The sequence below is a fragment of the Equus przewalskii genome, chromosome 26 (genome assembly GCF_037783145.1).
Source record: "Equus przewalskii isolate Varuska chromosome 26, EquPr2, whole genome shotgun sequence".
Lineage (NCBI taxonomy): Eukaryota > Metazoa > Chordata > Mammalia > Perissodactyla > Equidae > Equus > Equus przewalskii.
The window spans coordinates 16,142,300-16,162,571 of NC_091856.1; the positions used below are offsets into that span (position 1 = coordinate 16,142,300).

Here is a 20,272-nt window from a genome sequence, read left to right on the forward strand (position 1 = left end):
GCTTTCACAGCAACACCAAAAGAATAAAATATTTAGGAATAAATTTAACCAAGGAAGTAAAAGATGCATGTACTGAAAAATATAAACATTGATAAAAGAAATTGAAGAAGATACAAATAAATGGAAAGATATTCTGTGTTCATGGATTGCAAGAATCAATACTGTTAAAAATGTCCACACTACGCAAAGTGATCTACAGATTCAATGCAATCTCTATCAAAATTCCAACGGCATTTTTCACAGAACTAGAAAAACAATCTTTTGTGGAACCACAAAAGATCCTAAATAGCCAAAGCAATTCTGAGAGACAGCAACAATGCTGGAGGCATCATACTCCCTGATTTCAAACTAGACTACAAAGCTATAGTAATTAAAACAATATGGTACTCGCACAAAAACAGATGCATAGATCATTGTAACAGAATAGAGAGCCCAGAAATAAATCCATGCATATATGGTCAGCTGATTTATGCCAAAAGAGCCAAGAATATACAATGGGAAAAGGACAGTCTCTTCAATAAATGGTATTCAGAAAACTGGATAGCCACATGCAAAGGAATGAAACCAGACCCCTCTCTTACATGATACATAAAAATCAATTCAAATGTATTAAGATTTGAACATAAGACCTGAAACTGTAAGTCTTCTAGAAGAAAACAGGGGCTAATCTCCTTGACTGGTCTTGGCAATGAATTTTTGGATTTGATACCTAAAGCAAAGGCAACAATAGCAAAAATAAACAAGTGAAACCAGATAAAACTAGAAAGCTTCTGCACAGCAAAGGAAACTATCAACAAAATGAAAAGGCAATCTATGGAATGGGAGAGAATATTTCAAACCACAAATTCAATAAAGGGTTAATATCCAAAATATATAAGGAACTCTTACACCTCAATAGCAAAAAAGCAAACAACCTAATTTAAAAATGGGCAAATGACCTGAAGAGACATTTTTCCAAAGAAAATATACAAAAGATCAACAGGTACATGAAAAGGTGCTCAACATCACTAATCATGAGGGAAATGCAAATCAAAATCACAATGAGATATCATCTTACACTGTTAAGATGTCCATCATCAAAAAGACAAGAGATAACAAATGCTAGTGCAGATGGGCAGAAAAGGATCCCTTGCTACTACTGGTGGAAATATAAACTGGTACAACCACTATGGAAAACAATATGGAAGTTCCAAGAAATTCAAAATAAAACTACCAAATGATCCCACAATCCCACTTCTTGGTATATATCCAAAGAAAATGAAATCAGTACCTCAAAAAGATATCTGCACTGTCATGTTCATTGCAGCATTATTCACAATAGCCAAGGCATGGGAACATTCTATGCATGTGTCAGCAGATGAATGGATAAAGAAAATGTGATATATGTATATAATGGAATATTATTCAGCCTTAAAATAGAAGGAAATCCTTCCATTTGCCACAACATAGATGAATCTGGAGGGCATTATGGTAAGTGAAATAAGTCAGACAGAGAAAGAGAAATACTGCATGATATCACTTATATGGAGAATCTAAAAGGAAAAACAAAAGTTGAATTCATAGAAACAGAGAGCAGAATGGTAGTTCCCAGAAATTAGAATAGTGGGGGAAATAGGGAGAGGCTAGTAAAAGAATACAAAATTTTTGGTATATGATGAATCAAGTCTGAGATCTAATGTATAACATGGTGACTACAGTTGACAATACTGTATTGTATGACTGAAATTTGCTGAGAGCAGAACTTAAGTATCTCACCAAAAAAAAAGGTAAATATGTGAGATGAATGTGCTAATTAACTCAATAGTGAATCCTTTCACAATGTATACACATATCAAATTATTACATTGTATACTTTAAATATATTAAAATTTCATCATTTATACCTCAGTAAAGCTGAAAAAAGAATCTAGCAAACAAATTAAAAAATAAATGGAGGAGGGATGGATGGACTGATGGACAGAGAGAAAGATGTTCACAATAAATGAAAATAGTAAATGAAATAAGATTAGAAAACTGATTGAAAATTCCACCAGATCTGGCAATAGCAATATCTCTGGCTCCCTTCTAAGTAGCTTACTCTGAAACCCAGTCTTCTAAAAGCAACTTGTAGCGCCATCTAAAAGACATCTCCAGTTACCATGTTAAAAGGGAACTTGGGAAATGTAGATTGGGAACATAACTATGATGATTTTTTAAGTTTCTAGACTGTTACTTAGGTTATACCCTGTGTTCTCACAACAGTAAAACTTGACGCCATAAGGACACAATTGCTTTCATTCAGCACAAAAAAATAAAACAGGACCTGAAAATATTAAAGCCTATGCCAAGGAAAATCTGAGGGTTATACAACCCCAACAGAGAAAGGAGGTAGTGGCGTAGGAATACAGGTTGAGTCCCTGGGAATCCGAGAGGAAGATAAAACGTCCATAGGAAGCTCACTTTGAACTTAACCGAGATGCCCAGAGTTTCCTCATGAGAGCCTTAAAAACATCAACATCTACCTGTCTTTTTCACAAATTCAGAATTCAAAGTTTAAAAGTTTCCCGAGTTTATACAATTATTCAGTAGCAGAACTAAAACTATATTGTATAAGAAACAAAAACAAAGGTACCCAGTGAAAACTATCTTGTAAACAACCAAATTCATTCAGAAAAAAAAAGTGTGTCAGGATTTTACATAATATAGTCTATTCAAAGCTCACGATGTGCCTTATAGATGCCCCCAAAAGTTTGTTTGAGGGATGAAGAAGCATGGGTGGTACAGGTATAACAGCATTTACAACGTGCTCTTTCTAAATTTAGATGAGTTTGGGCATGTCTGGTTGTTTGGTAGAGTGGCCCATACAGAGCTATTTACTCTCAAAAATGAGAAGCTTCTTTGTTAAAAACCCGTCATAAGAAAAGTTAGCACACCTGCTTAGGCCAAGCACACTGGGTTGGGACTGGAAGAAAGGGGTCATCTTCAGTATAGCATTGTGTATGCAACTCAGATTTTTCACCAACACCATCCCTTTCGCCTAAGGACCTATGCTAGAGCCCCACGGACAGTCAATGGTTAACATAAAAGGGCTGAGTCTAAAAATCTCTTAGGACACTGAGACACTAGATAGAGTTGCTCTTTAAAGAATTTAGTCTAATGCATAATGATGTGTGGTCCAAAGGAATGAGAGAGAGGGCAAAAGGTATTTTCTATAAGCAAGCTGACTTCAGGAGCAGAGAACGAGGACTCAAGGGAGGCCATCACTCGCTAGATTTAGGAGCATCAGTGACTTGAGAAATAAGCCAGACCAGCCTTCTCCTAGAACAAAGAAGGAACATTTCAAAATTTTGCACTTGTTACCATGGTATGCATTTAATTTTTGTTTTTCCTTTCTCCTTAAAAGTTTATCATCAACAATTTTTCATATGCCGCACGGTCTTCATGATTTTTCACTGGCTTCGTAATATTTGTTGAATGTTTGTTGAACGCAAAATTTGTTGAACTATCCTCAAGATTTAAACATTTAACTGTTTCTAATACTGTAAGGAACAGGTTTAGTCAATAGCCTTTTCCTGACTCAAAGCATTCTAACTTCTCAGAAGGGGTTGGGAATTGAGTCAAAGTAAATAAACAATTTTGATTCTTGATAGATATATATAATCAAGTTAGCTTTTCAATTTGACTTTTTTTCCTGTAAAAATGTGCTCTCACCAAAAACAAAAACAAAAAATTATCATTTTCATTACTCCCTCTTCAAATTTGGAGTATTCCCAGTTAAAAAATTTTAGTTCTAGGTTACAATTTTCCTTCTTTTCTTTGCTATTTCATTAAATTGAAAGTGGTATCCTACTGTTTCCTTTCCTTTCATTTCCAATGTATTTTTTTCCCGCATTTATTTAACTGCATTACTTTTCTAAATTATTTTTTCATTTCCTTTGCCCATCAAAATTCTATTTAACTGCCCTCTCTAATAACTTTTCATGGGTTTTAGATAACAGTGAATCCAATATTTAGACCTTGTGCCCAATTTGAACAGAAATCATAGATGCAAGTTATAAATAAATACAAAATTATATCTATATAAACAATACATAAGTTACAGTTTTTATAATCTTATACTCTTTAATTGAACAAGAAGGTTTTTGTTACTGACATAATCAATTGCCAAGGCTTACTAATATGATGCATGCTATTTCTGAAGAAGACAGCAAAATATGTAGGAATCTTTATAAAAATTATGTAAGAACCTGAATGTATACACCATTCAGGAACAAAAAACACTAATAATAGTTACTATTAAATGAGCAACTACTAGGTGCCAGGAATTTTATTTAAAAGACTTATCCTTTTAACAAGGTAGATTTTATATATAAGGAAATTGGGGCTCAAGGCACACTGAAAAACAACTCAAATCTCGGTTGCTAGGATTCCAGTCATGGTCTTTCCATGATGCTCTTCTCCTTTGGGTTGTAGGGTAAGTTATATGAGTTAAAAGGTCATAAAATCTATATTTCCTCCTCAAGTCATATTCATAATTTTTGTTCTCTGACGTATAATTGTATGGCTTTTAAAAAAATTGCACGTTAGTTTGAGAATATGCACAATTAAATGAAATTCCAATTAGACAAATACCATGTAAATACTAAGACCCTGGAATTGTAAATTTTGTTTCTACAAATCACAGTAGTTCCTAGATTTATTTGCTTCATTCAAAACAAGCACAATTTCCTTTTTCAGATAAATAAAACTGACCAGAGATTGGTAGGATGAGCTCTTTCTCCCAGGGTGGGAGAAAGTCTTCGGGGATTCACCAGTTTTTGTATTATAGCATGGCCTGTTATCTGAATTTTCTTTCATATTTTACCATTTTATGAAATTTCTATATATTCTAGAACAAATGTAGTAACAAAAACACAAGCGTTCTCTATCATCCAAAGTTGATTTCTTGATTTTCCAGTTTTAAGGAAAATCCAACAGAATTAATATCATGCAATGGAAATTTCCCTGTTTTAGCAGCTTAGGACAGAAAACAAATTCACATTTTTGAATCCTTCATCTCTCTCCACATATCACCACCACATCCAAGATAAGTCTACCAGCCCCAAGAATTGACTACTCAGTTCAAGGCTTCATTCCTCATTACTAGTACCTTTTAGAGAGAAAATTTTGTCTACCAGATAACTATATTCCCTCCCACCACCAGGGTTGACATTACCACATGGTGTCTTTCTCGAAGCCCAGATGGTTCCATCACTTAGGCATGATACAGCTTGTTTCCTGATAGATTTATGGCAAAGTGGCACACATACCTCCACCAAAATCTTTCAAGCCATCAGCTCTGTGATAACTGTATCCATTGCCAGGCACAGTCCCCTCAGTTCGGGCTTTTCTACCAATGGAAATGAGACTCATCTGAGGTCTATTCACCCAAGAGGTAGAGAACCCAAGACTAAAAGATAAGTAACACATGTAGGGAGATTATAAGAATCTGGACATCCATCAACCAAATAAATTACCAGTTGCTCAATTACTGACTCCATTAAAGTAAAACTTGAGGGGCAAAAAAGATAAAAGGGGAAACACAGCCACATGCTATACTGTCTTGGTCCACGTCACTTGGGCTCACAGGCTTCTGGATCTCTTAACCAATAGCCCAAATTCAACTCTGCTCTTTAGCTATTTTGGCTTTATACATACCAACAAGCAGCCATCTTCTCCTAGACTCAGTCAGTACCAGGATGACTGGATCCAAGAGGATTTCAGATCTCAGAACCTGCTGTCTAAAATGTATATTTTCTCTCCCTCCCACCCTCCCTCCATCCTTCCTTCCTCCTTCACTCCCTCCGTCTCTTTTCCTCTCTCTCTGTCTCCCTCCCCCAAACCAATACTGCCTGAGAGCAAAATACATCATTTCTTCTCATTCTCAAGATCTGTTCCCCTTTTCTATCTCCTTTGTGAGTGGCAATTTCTTTCAGGAAAAATCCAACCAGGTTATAATTGGAAAGGTCCCTTTCAGAGTCTGTTTTTCGAATAAAATTAATTGTGTTGAGTTGCAATAAGCAGATAAATTCATATTGTACTTAAATCTATCCTGAGAATAGGTTCAAGAGTTTGGGATGTGATGAGACAAAATACACTTTGAGACAATGAGAACCTCAAAATTGTACAAGAAGACAGTCTAAACCATGAATGTGTGTTAAAGTTACACACTTTAACCACAGCCGTCTACTTATACTCATGGTAAGAACCTGAATAAGCTTATTACTCTCACCTTTTAAACACAGAGCTCTCCAAGGAACTGTCTCTCACATGAAACACTGCTTTCTCCATAACAAGAAAAAAGCGTTAGTACCTCTAAAGAGAGGCCTCAGAATATATGTAAACTCCAGAAAGTTCAGAAAGTGACTATCAAGGGACCTTGATTTTTTATTCTCTAAGTAAATAATGTACAACAGTTAGGAATGTTTAGTGACATATTAATGAAAGTCAGCCTGCATAACTTTAACTGGGTACTGGAAATTGTTCCTTGTCTGCCAACAAAAACAGATGGAGAGTATCATTTCAAAGAAAGAGGTAATGAAACTTCCCTTGAAGAAATTGCTTAAGAAAAATGGTAAACCTTGATGATAAAATAAGGTTTAAGAACACACCATGTGACATTTAAATGGAAAAAAAACACAAAAGAAATATAAATAAACCAGCTAATTTCATTCCTAATACGCATCAATCTGGTGTCTAGAGTGCAACTCCTTACCTAGCAACTATCTGGTCATCAGGCCTCTCATAACATTAACCATTACAAGAAGAGAATGAACTGCCTCATCTGAGGTGTATTCACCCAAGTGGTAGAGAACCCAAGACTAAACGATAAACAACAGATAATGTAGGCAGATTGTGAGAATCTGGACATCAGGAACCAAATAACTTACCAATTGCTTAACCTCTGGCTTCATCAAAATAAAACCCCAGTGACAAGAAGATTCTCATGACTCATGGGTAAGGGAAATTTTCTCATTCCAGTAAATGAATCTCTGACACATATCCACAGCTGTTAATAGCCATGATTAAGACTGGGAATTAGGCAGTTCAATTTGAGTGGATAATCTATCATTAATCATTCAAAATAAATGGATACTTCAAACGAAACATATCTTTGTGTAGCATTTTAGAATAGGTAGAATAACAAAAGCTACTGACTCCCTAAAGTCCCCAGCCACCCTCTCATGACAACTCATCACTCTTTCCTGCACTGTTTCATCTTGTTTTCCCTTCTTGTCCACTATCAGCAATGTCTCTGACTCTGTTCCTCCTTTACACCTTTGATTTGCTAGCATCACTTCTAGCACTGACAGCCAATTGATCAACCTATGGTTGATTCATTACTGAACTGTTGAAAACTCATTCTAACTCTAGTCTCTAATACTAGGAATATTGGCTCTAACCTGATTTTGCTTCTACCTATCTTTATGGCCTGGAGTGAGTTATGACACTTTCTGGGTTTTAATTTCCCCATTGTTAAAGTAAAGGGTAGCAGTAGATAACTCTAAGACCCCTTGCAACCATCACATTCTCATTCTAGAACTCATGGCAGCATCAAAGTAGTTTCCAATTCCCAAAGTACTTTGACTACATGCACCATTGAATTTGATCTTCCTACAGCCGTATGAGGTAGATAAGTATTACTAGCTCCATATTAGAAGGAGGAAGATGGAGTTCACCATTAAATAAGTTTATTAATAAATAAGTGGCACACCGCTTGTTGGTGGCAGAAGTCTTCTGAGTCCTAATTCAGTAATTCAGTGCTTTTTCCATCCTACCGTGTGATTCCACTATAGACTTGTAAGATGAATGGAGGCTCTCACCCTTGGGGGACAAGAATGATCAGGACTGGGTTTTCATTTGGCTCACTGCCTTCAGCTTGCCTTTTCTTGATTAATGTCTGAATGAGATATGCTGGTAGAATTCTGAGCAGGGATGAAAAAGGAGATGAAGCACTTCAGGGAAAGGGTGTAGAAGAGAAAGACAAAGGGGAGAAACAGAGTCGCTACCATATGGAGTGAAACTTTAGGGAAGAAAGATGCTTACAGAGGACTTGTAAGAAGTTTTGTTCTAAAGCGTGCGTTGAAATCCCTTCTTCCATATCCACAAGAAAACAACAGTGAAAATCAACATCATTTTTTAATGCTTTTGAGTTAGACTTGTATTTTCTTTTGATTTTTAGATGTATGAATTTGTCAGATGGGTCCCCAGATTTGGGTTATAAGAAAAGAAAGAACATTTTTAAATATTATCAGTCCCATTGAGCCAAAATTAGACAAAGCAATAAGTACCCCCCCCACCTGCACACCCTCCACACACACACAGAAAGTATTGTAAGTCATTACATTGACCTGACAATATGTAATTCTCTACTCACCTTTTTACTGAAGGAAATAGCAAATTGTAAGCCCATTAACTGTCCAATACCCCTGGGTGAGCTGTTTGTCATAGACAGTGACAGATAAAACAAGAGGATGTGAAAATGCCCTTTCCTCTGACCCCAAGTGAATGCTAAACCTGCAGGGTGCTGAAACTGGTGCTCATTATCCGAATGCTGAGGATTTATCTGGAGTGTGGGGAAGCACAGTGTCCTGAAAAATAAATCAGCATAGAGCCACAGGAAGGATTTGAGTTCCCTGATCTAAATAAGACTCTTTCAACCCCAAAATGTCTCCCAAAAGGCAGTATTTCCCAATCTGACAGATTTGAAACTGTGGAGGGCTGTAAATTGTGTGCAAGGAGTCTATAAATTGATATGGCACATGCATTTTTTCAACAGATTCCCTAAAATATAACTAAGGTGGGAAAAAATGACATTGCAAACTTGAAAAGTTTGTACACTACTGACATAAGAAGAAACACAGCTAAGTTCAACTTCATTTCAGATCAATTTAAAGGGACTTTTTTATACTTCGTAGTTTTAATCTATCTTCCAAATGCACTCATGGAATTTACCATGCACAAAAGACAAGAAGAGTATTTAGCTAATTTATTTGGCAGATGAATATGTTTTACTCCTTCACCTTGAGAAGATATTTTTAAAAAAAAAAGCACATTCAAAAGAGTAATTTCTATACCATAAAGGAAGTAAAGCAGAATATCCCAAACTGCTTACTAGACATGGTACAGCATTATTTAGAAGCATTCAAATTCAGCACAAACAATGTAGTTACAGTGCAAATTAGGAAATTTACTTCTGTGGATCCACACAGGAAGCAGCAATGTACTTTCTGAGTTCCTTCTACATGGCAAGTCCTTCAAGTATACTAAATTTTATCACTACAATCTTAAGAGCTAGGCATTATTATTGTTAGTGCCATCCAGTCAATTCTGACTCCTAGCAATCCTGTGTGCGGAACCCTGCTTGGTCTTTTGCTCCATCCTCTCACCTTCTGGTGCTCTCTCAGACAATGCTCCACTGCTGTTCACAGGATTTTCATGGCCAGTTTTTTCGGAAGTGGGTGGCCAGGTCCTTCTTCCTAGCGTGTCTTAGTCTGGAAGCTCCAGTGAAACCTGTCCACCATGGGTGACCCTACTCGTATTTGAAATACCAGTAGCATAGCTTTCAGCATCACAGCAACACACAGCTGCCACAGTGTGACAACCAACTGACAGATGGGTGGTGTGGTTTCCTGACCGGGAAATGAACCCGGGCCACAGCAGTAAGAGTGCCAGATCTTAACCACTAGACCACCAAAGCTGGCTATTCTCATTTTAAGATTGAAATAAGTAAAGCTCTAAAGCTTAAATAAAAGGTCTAAGGTCACTCAACTATTAAGCAATGAAGTGTTATTTCACTAGGTTTCTCTGATTATTAGTTTCCTGTGCTTTTTCACTATACCATAATGCCATTATATCATAATGTCGCCCTTCCACTCTACCATAACAATTCATTAGCAAGATAAGCTGTGTGTTCCACAAGGTACAAATAGGTACACAATTTACATCTTAGATTTGGCTCATATTCTTTTGCATTAGAAAAAGATCAGTAGGTGTTTGGAGGAAGACGCAGATTTGCACTTCATCTGCTGAATGCATTAGGATCTCAAATTACTTTAAGCTATTAGAAAAGCTTCCTTCATACGTTATGGATCTCAGAAAGGTTGAGGTAACCCCAAAAATGACAATCCTTTTTTCTTGCCTGAATTCTGAACCCATTAAGAGACCAAAAAATGAGCAAATGAGGCCCAAAATATCTCCTTTATTTCTGATAAAGGCTAGAGAAAAGGACATGGTTTTCAGTCTGTCAGCTACCTGGACTTACAATATAATACGTACCCCGAGAATTCCGCAGACTTGTCTCACCACCACGGACCAACTGGACAGTCTCAGACCTTCCCACAGTAGAGCCTGGACCTGTAGAGTGTAGAGCACAGAAGAGCCGGCCAGCACTTGGGCTTCCTTCAGGCAGTCTGCTCCTAAGAAAAGGCAGGAAACAAGGAGCTAAGCTATGCGCTTAGTTCCTTTCTCAAAATCTTAAGTCAGGTAATTCACTCCACCCATGACTGTATGAGAAGAGGCTGAGGAAAGAATCTAGGAGGAGTATTTAGGAAAAAAAATCTTCCTCAAGAAAACCAGGAGTAATGAGGATACAACACTTCCCTAAGAAATTTCAACGTCTAAGTGCCATTTGCTGATAGGGAGGCTGAGCAGCGGAGATGCTAAGGGGCAAAACCTGGACGAATGCATCCCTTACCCAGAAATGCAGTCAAGCATCCAGAGGCAGAGATGAGCAGGAGAATGGGATCAGGAAACCAGAGAAAGGCAGGTCTGTGTAGTGTTTCAGATGGGCACATTACTAATACCAATAAAATGAACATCTGTTGGCAAGGAAGAAGAGAATAGATATTTAGTAGGCAACTCACTGTCTCTAACACAGAGGTACAGGGAAGAGGGATGAGATGGTCCAAAATGCATTACTGCTATGTATGTGGATATTCTGAGTAAAGAATTACAATGATTTATTCTACACAAATTCTATGGAGGTGCCCCAGGGAAGTTCACGTTTCAGGAGTGGGTAGGGTTACTCCACAAACATCTAGACCTGTCCTTTCTGCAGATGCAATATCACAGTCGTCCATGCACTAAATCAGTGGTTCCAAACTACATCTTTTGAGAGAATGAGGGTCTCTCTAAATCAGAATCACCAAATACTTATTAAAAGTACAAAATCCTAGATCTTGCCACACAGCCAAGTTTAGGCATCATGTTCTAGGTGGTGCCATATCAGAAAAGGCCACTACACACCATCATGGACTGTGGTGAGGTTTTGATGATGGGTGTAAACCATTCCAGCTGAACAAGTCCCTCTGGGCACCCTGGACCACATTTGGAGACAGTGGCAGGGTTCTCACCTGAGAAGAGGGTTTCTCAAGATGGGGTAGCCTCACTTTCCTCCTAATGATGCAGCCTGAGGGACAGGCTTCCTGGCTGGCTTCATAGCCTTCCAAGCACTCATTCAGTAGAGAAGTCAGATCTCTCAAAGGGGGGGGACCCTTATCTCCAGGCATTTTGCTGAATAGCCTCCCCTCTTCCCCAACCCCCCAACCTCCTCATGCCTCAACTGCTTTAGGCTGGGAGCAGCACTGGAATGCATCAACACATCAGCCAGGGTCCGTGCTTCAAAGGCAACCTTGAGTCACATTAACTCCCACTCCTTCAGGGTAGCTCAATCATTTATTGCCACTTAGCCTCAACATATCTTTTTTTTTTATTATTGAGTTAATGATAGGTTACAATCTTGTGAAATTTCAGTTGTACATTAATGTTTGTCATTCGTGTTGTAGGTGCACCACTTCACCCTTTGTGCCCACCCCCCACCCCACCTTTCCCCTGGTATCCACTAAACTGTTCTCTTAGTCCACATTTTTAAATTCCTCATATGAGTGGAGTCATACACAGATTATCCTTCTCTAGCTGGCTTATTTCACTTAACATAATTCCCTCAAGGTCCATCCATGTTATTGCAAATGGAATGATTTTGTTCTGTTTTGCAGCTGAGTAGTATTCCATTGTATATATGTACCACATCTTCTTTATCCATTCATCTGTTGATGGGCACTTACATTGCTTCCATGTCTTGGCTATTATAAATAATGCTGCAATGAACATTGGGGTACATAAGACTTTTGGGATCTCTGACTTCAAGCTCTTTGGATAAATACCCAGTAGTGGGATGGCTGGATCGTATGGTAGTTCTATTTTTAATTTTTTGAGGAATCTCCATACTGTTTTCCATAGTGGCTGCACCAGTTTGCATTCCCACCAGCAGTGTATGAGGGTTCCTTTTTCTCCACAACCTCTCCAACATTTGTTGCTATTAGTTTTAGATATTTTTGTCATTCTAATGGGTGTTAGGTGATATCTTAGTGTAGTTTTGATTTGCATTTCCCTGGTGATCAGCGATGATGAGCATCTTTTCATGTGCCTGTTGGCCATCAGTATGTCTTCTTTGGAGAAATGTCTGTTCATGTCTCCAGCCCATTTTTTGATTGGGTTGTTTGATTTTTTGTTGTTGAGTTGTGAGAGTTCTTTATATATTATGGATATTAAGCCCTTGTCAGATATATGACTTGCAAATATTTTTTCCCAGTTAGTGGGTTGTTTTTTTGTTTCAATCCTGTTTTCATTTGCCTTGAAGAAGCTCTTTAGTGTGATGAAGTCCCATTTGTTTATTCTTTCTATTGTTTCCCTTCTCTGAGAAGACATGGTGTCCGAAAAGATCCTTTTAATACTGATGTCAAAGAATGTACTGCCTACGTTTTCTTCTAGAAGCCTTATGGTTACAGGTCTCACCTTTAGGTCTTTGATCCATTTTGAGTTTATTTTGGTGAATGGTGAAAAAGAATGGTCAATTTTCATTCTTTTACATGTGGCTTTCCAGTTTTCCCAGCACCATTTGTTAAAAAGACTTTCTTTTCTCCATTGTATGCCCTTAGCTCCTTTGTCAAAGATAAGCTGTCCATAGATTGTGGTTTTATTTTTGGGCTTTCAATTCTGTTCCATTGATCTGTGCACCTGTTTTTGTACCAGTACCATGCTGTTTTGATTACTGTAGCTTTGTAGTATGTTTTGAAGTCAGGGATTGTGATGCCTCCCATTTTGTTCTTTTTTCTCAGGATTGCTTTAGAAATTCGGGGTCTTTTGTTGCCCCATATGAATTTTAGGATTCTTTGTTCTAATTCTGTAAAGAATGTCATTCGGATTCTGATTGGGATGGAGCTGAATCTGTAGATTGCTTTAGGTAGAACGGACATTCTAACTATGTTTATTCTTCCAATCCATGTACATGGAACATCTTTCCATCTCCTTATGTCGTCATCCAATTCTCTCAGAAAGGCCTTGTAATTTTCATTATATAGGTCCTTCACTTCCTTAGTTAAATTTATCCTGAGGTATTTTATTATTTTTGTTGAGATTGTGAATGGTATTGTGTTCTTGAGTTCTTTTTCTATTAGTTCGTTATTAGAATATAGAAATGCTACTGATTTATGCAAATTGATTTTGTACCCTGCAACTTTGCTGTAGTTGTTGATTACTTCTAACAGTTTTCCAATGGATTCTTTGGGGTTTTCTATATATAAGATCATGTCGTCTGCAATCAGCGAGAGTTCACTTCTTCCCTCCCTATTTGGATTCCTTTTATTCCTTTTTCTTGCCTGATTGCTCTGGCCAGGACCTCCAGTACTATGTTAAATAAGAGTGGTGATAGAGGGCATCCTTGTCTCGTTCCTGTTTTCAGGGGGATGGGGTTCAGTTTTTGCCCATTGAGTATGATGTTGGCTATGGGTGTGTCATATATGGCCTTTATTATGTTGAGGTAGTTTCCTTCTATGCCCATTTTATTCAGAGTTTTTATCATAAATGGCTGTTGGATCTTGTCAAATGCCTTCTCTGCATCTATTGAGATGATCATGTGGTTTTCATTCCTCAGTTTGTTGATGTGGTGTATCATGTTGATTTGCAGATGTTGAACCATCCCTGTGTCCCTGGTATGAATCCCACCTGATCATGATGTATGATCCTTTTGATGAATTGCTGAATTCTGGTTGCCAAAATTTTGTTTAGAATTTTTGCATCTATGTTCATCAGTGATATTGGCCTGTAGTTCTCTTTTTTCGTGGTGTCCTTGTCAGGTTTTGGTATCAGCGTGATGTTGGCCTCATAGAATGTGATAGGAAGTGTTCCATCCTCCCTAATTTTTTGGAATAGCTTGAAAAGGATAGGTATTAAATCCTCTCTGAAAGTTTGGTAGAATTCCCCAGGAAAGCCATCTGGTCCTGGGGTTTTATTCTTTGGGATGTTTTTGATTGCTGTTTCAATCTCTTTCCTTGTGATTGGTCTGTTCAAATTGTCTGCCTCTTCTTGAGTGAGCTTCGGGAGATTGTAGGAGTCCAAGAATTTATCCATTTCCTCTAGGTTATCCATTCTGTTGGCATATAGTTTTTCGTAGTATTCTCTTATAATCCGTTGTATTTCTGCAGAGTCTGTTGTTATTTCTCCTCTTTCATTTCTGATTTTGTTTATTTGAGCTTTCTCCCTTTTTTCCTTTGTAAGTCTGGCTAGGGGTTTGTCAATTTTATTTATCTTCTCAAAGAACCAGCTCTTTGTTTCATTGATCCTTTCTACTGCCTTTTTCGTTTCAATAGTATTTATTTCTGCTCTGATTTTTATTATTTCTCTCCTTCTGCTGACTTTGGGCTTTATTTGCCTCAACATATCTTAAAGTTCATAAACTCTCTACAGTCAAATAGCGTTCCAACATTATATATATATATATATACCTTGTCTAAAAGTCTTATGTTAAATTATTCTTTCCTTTTCAAAAAAATCAGTCCTTTCCATAGAAAGAGAAGGCTTTTAAACAAAAACATGTGATTACACCTGTAAGTTAAAATATGAGGTGACGAGGAAGAAAACAGAGAATGAGGAGGAGAAGAAATATGTGCTTTTTAGTCCACATATAAAAATGATCCAAGCAGAAGCTAATTACAAGAGCCAAACAGGATATGATGAAGCTCCCAAAACTGTATGCCCATCTACATCTTCAACCATGTTTCCAAACCCTATACCAATGATCATTCTAGGCCCGTTCCCAAATTTCAGTCTTGTCTTTTCAAGACTCAATCACCATCGCATAATAAGCACACAGATATAAAAAACTTCCTTTCTTAGTGTTCTGGATGCTCCTTAAGTTTATCTTCCATCTTGAGACTTCAATCCCACTCATGTCCACTGATGTCCTTACCACGGACATTCTCAAGTCATCTGCCCTCCTCGCAGCCAGTTAGTACCCTTGTGTGCCCTAAACAGAAATTATCAACATCCTTGTGCATTCAACGGAGGAACAGTTGTATCTTAGACACTGTCACAAAGGAGTGAGTAAACACAAAAGGAGCTAACACTTTATCAGCCCCTAAGCTGACCCATTCATGATTTCAGAGTTCATTTGCAAGTCATATTTCATTTCAGTTAAGCACTTCTTCATGGTAGCTGACTAATTTTTATTAAAATAATTTACACCCATTTCCTCTTATTAGGTCATTTACCCCTCCCATAAGTCCTTTTAGGCAGTTACTAATCCATTGTTTTCTCTTGGGACCTATTTCCTTCAGCTTTTATACTTTTTTGTTAACCTCATAGCCTGAAATAGTGAAGCTTCCAAAAGTGGCTAACTTAACCGAACATGTTATTCATACCTCAAAAGAGTAGTTTTCAGAAATGTCTTAAACAGCTAGCTCCTTCCTTCACATAATTTCTAAAGCAGAAACTAGATGTATAAGCAGCTCTGTTTTCAGGGGTGAAAGAACCCAGACAGATGGGCTTGTGCTCATTCTTGACTCTTGAGGCTGCCCAGAAGATCCTTTCCAGAAATCTGGGAATCTGTAGACCACATTTTGAAAACATGCGTGCTAAAGGAATCTGAATTCTTTAAATACCATATATATATTGATAACTTCTACCCTAATTTATATACCATGCTATGCCTGGATAAAACTAAATATTAAAAATTAAATGAACAACAAACTAATCAATATAGAATCAATGAAAAACTACTGCAACAAAGAAGAGAGCCAACCATAAGGCATGAACCCTCAGAGCAAAAGTAGACTTTTAAAAAAATAAAATGATTTCTAGAGGAATCAGAAGAAAATTCTGGCAAGCAGTTCCCTAGTATTCCCAAAGATAAAGAAGATATGACCATTGTAAAACAGAAACAGCAAGCTTTAATGAGGAATACAGTTAAACAAAGAAATATGCTGAAGAAACTAGAAAAAAAGTGCAAGAGAGTCCAATATATCATAAGAAAATTAAAATCTCCCTTGAGGGAGGTAAAGAGCAGAAGTGACATTGAATAAAACTGGAACAATGATATTGAAGACAAACTTGAGTAGTCATCAGAGCACAGAGAGGAAATGAGAACAAAAATTTTAATTATGACAGGAAAAAATAATAATTTTTAAGAATAGGGAATGGGATAAATCATCCAGAAAATCAATAAGGAAACATCAGCCTTAAATGAGATGTTAGACCAGAGGGCGTTAACAGATAGGTACATGCAGAAGAACGGAATAAATATCCAATCTAAGATTAACAGTGTTTTCAAGAAAGAAGTCGAAAATATTAGGACCCAAAAACAAACAAAAAATAAAGAAAGAATAAGAAAATTTTCTGGATTAAAAAAAATAGTCTTTACCAGATATATGATTTGCAAATATCTCCTCCCATTCATTAGGTTGCCTCTTTGTTTTGTTGATGGTTTCCTTTGCCATGCAAAAGCTTTTTAGTTTGATCTAATCCCATTTGTTTATTTTTGCTTGCGATGCCCTTGCCTGAGGAAACTGGCCCAAAAAAATATTGCTGAGATCAATATCAAAGAGATGACTGCCTATGTTTCCTTCTAGGAGGTTTATGGTTTCAGGTCTTACATTCAAGTCTTTAATCCATTGTGAATTGATTTTTGTATATAGTGTAAGATAGTGGTCCAGTTTCATTCTTGTGCATGTAGCTGTCCAGTTTTCCCAACACCACTTATTGAAGAGACTGTCTTTTCTCCATTTATATTCTTGCCATCTTTGTCACATATTAATTTACCATAGATGTGTGGTTTATTTCTGGGTTCCTATATCCTATAAGGGGTTAATATCTAAAATATATAAAGAACTTACACAACTTAATATCAAAAAAACAAACAACCCAATTAAAAAATGGGCAGAGGACTTGAATAGACATTTTTTTCAAAGAAGACATACAGATGGCCAACAGGCACCTTAAAAGATGCTCAACATCACTAATCATAAGGGAAATGCAAATCAAAACCATAATGAGATACCACCTCACATCTGTCAGAATGGTTATTATCAAAAAGACAAAAAATAAGTGTTGGCAAGACTGTGAAGGAAAAGAAACTGTCAGACACTGTCAGTGGGAATGTAAATGGGTGTTGCCACTGTGGAAAGGAATATGGAAGTTCCTCAAAAAATTAAAAATAGAATCACCATACTATCCAGCAATTCCACTTCTGGCTATTTAGCCAAAGAAAACAAAAACACTAATTCAAAGAAATATATGCACCCCTATGTTTGTTGCAACATTGTTTACAACAGCCAAGATATGGAAGAAACCTAAGTGTCCACTGATAGGTGAATGGATAAAGATGTGGTATGTATATACATACAATGGAATATTACTCAGTCATAAAAAAAGAACGAAATCTTGCCTTTTGCAACAACACAGATAGACCTAGAAGGTATCATGCTAAGTGAAGTAAGTCAAAGACAAATACCACATGATTTCACTTATATGCAGAATCTAAAAAACAAAACAAATAAACAAAACAAAACAGAAACAGACTCATAGATACAGAAAACAAACTGGTGGTTACCAGAGGGGGAGGGGGAGAGGGCAGGCAAAATAGATGAAGGAGATTAAGAGGTATAAACTTCCAGTTATAAAATTAAGGTGATGGGGATGTAATGAACAGCATAGGGGATATAGTCAATAATATTGTAATAATTTTGTATGGTGACAGACGGTAACTAGACTTATGGTGATCACTTCATAATGTATATAAATATTGAAACATTATGAGGTACACCTGAAACTGATAGAATATTGTTATGTCAATTATACTTCAATAAATAAAAATGAATCCAGAGTCTATAAGAAAACAGGGTTCATCATGTTCCAGGAAAAATTATTGAAATAGAAACCATTCTTAGACACAAAAGAGTAAACTATTTTAATTACATGGATAAAGAAAAGTACTATAAGATGTAAGAAGGAAAGTTTACCTAGAAAAGACAAATTCAAGCTTGCCTCAGTCTCCATCACACATATAAATTCCAGACAAAAATGGAGGTGTGTCTGCAAAATTTTGAGGGGAAAAAATATAGTGAATCAAAATCTAAACTTAGTCAACTTTTCTTTCACAAACAAAAGCAACAGAAAGAACTACTCAAGCAAAGATTTAGCAAGAATGCCACAAATGTATCCTTGATAGAAATGTCCTGAAGTACATTCCACAGCTGAAGAAGTTGAAAGAGGATTCAGGAAATCAAAAGTCAAAATAAAAAGGCACTGGTGTCAGTATAGAAAACAATTTAACATGAAAAATAACTACAAAACTTACAGCAAATATAATTTTTAAATTTCACTCAAAGCAAAAAAACTTACAAGGAAGCTTTTACTGGTTAAAATATAATGCTAATTGTTTAGGAATAACTGTAGGAGAATAAATCACAGAAAGGACAGAGGATGCAAAGGCTGGCTAAATTCCTCACCGTGAATTAAAAGAAGTTGAAAATTATTTTTTGAACTTTATTTTTATTTTTAAGAAACCATAAGACTACCATTTACGGTTTTTGTTTTGTTGTTGTTGTTTTTTGCTGAGGAAGATTTGCCATGAGCTAACATCTGTTTCCAATCTTCCTCTTTTGGCTTGAAGAAGATTCGCCCTGAGCTAACATCTGTGTTAATCTTGCTCTATTTTGTATGTGGGTCACTGGCACAGCATGGCTACTGACAAGTGGGATAGATCCACACCTGGGAACCAAACCTGGGCTGCTGAAGCAGAGTGTGCCAAACTTAATCACTAGGCCACAGGGCTGGACCTACCATTTATGGTATTTTGATGGACTAAAACCCATGACTGACCCTCCTTGTGAAAATGACTAAAAATGCTGGATAAAAAATAACATTTTTACAATTTATTTTCAAATACCCAATAAACTGATAAGAAAATAAGCAACCCTCAGAAAACAAAAACTAAATGAGAACCAAAAAACCTAGAGGGATAAGTGGAGAACTAAATCTGGATTTGTTTTGAGGTATTTTCTGAATCCAGGTGACCTTGACTTTCTGTTTTCACAGGCTCATAGAATGCAGGGGACAGAAGACAAAGCTCACCTAAAATTGGCAATCTCGGGGCTGGCCCCGTGGCCGAGTAGTTAAGTTTTCGCGTTCCGCTGCAGGCGGCCCAGTGTTTCGTTGGTTTGAATCCTGGGCGCGGACATGGCACTGCTCATCAGGCTATGCTGAGGCTGCGTCCCACATGCCACAACTAGAAGAATATACAACTATGTACCAGGGGGCTTTGGGGAGAAAAAGAAAAAAATAAAATCTTAAAAAAAAAATTGGCAATCTCATGGAAAACTGCCAGAATAACAAATGGGCTCACAAAGGGCCACATGTACATCAGTGTAAGATGAGCAGAAATAAACTCACCTCACACACCAAGGGGATGGCAGAGAAAATTGCCTGTTTGAAACCTTGGAGACAAGTGAAAAAGGTATGAAAATTCATTTCCCAAGTGGATCCCCACCAGAGTGTGAAATTTTCACTAACTACATGGTCCAACAAACTGAAATTGAAATTTTAAAGTATTCCACTGGATTATTAGTGTCCCTAGGTTCCTAGAAGAAGCACATATAAATCCTTTTGGAATGAACCAACCCTCAACACAGGCCTTGAAGAATTATCCCTCCCTCGAAAAAAGAAAAATTCAAGGAAATATGAACAGCATATAGTCAAAAATCATAAAATATACAAGGAAAGAAGCTACCATAAGAGAAAATCTGCAATAACAAGAGCAAAATCAGACTGGCAAAGAGTTCAGATAATGGGATTACTAGACACAGAATACGGAAAAGTATGTTAGATTAAAATACTTAAAGAAATAAAGAAGTGTTCAAAATATGATTAAAGAACAAGACACTATAAAAAATGCTATAGACTGAATACTTGTGTCCCCCCA

At 36.9% G+C, this 20,272-nt stretch overlaps 1 protein-coding gene across 2 annotated transcripts in view; it reads right to left on the reverse strand.

Moving 5' to 3' along the window:
• Positions 1-20,272, reverse strand: part of LPAR1 (lysophosphatidic acid receptor 1) — a 353,585-nt gene that overhangs the window by 290,826 nt on the left and 42,487 nt on the right. Inside the window, exons 4-5 of one of the 2 annotated variants that reach the window (XM_070595019.1) lie at positions 10,715-10,838; positions 10,297-10,436 (exon numbers count right to left, since the gene is read on the reverse strand). The gene's annotated coding sequence lies outside the window, so the exon portion shown is untranslated. The remainder of the gene's footprint in view (positions 1-10,296; positions 10,437-10,714; positions 10,839-20,272) is intronic. The other variant, XM_070595020.1, reaches the window with a different exon arrangement.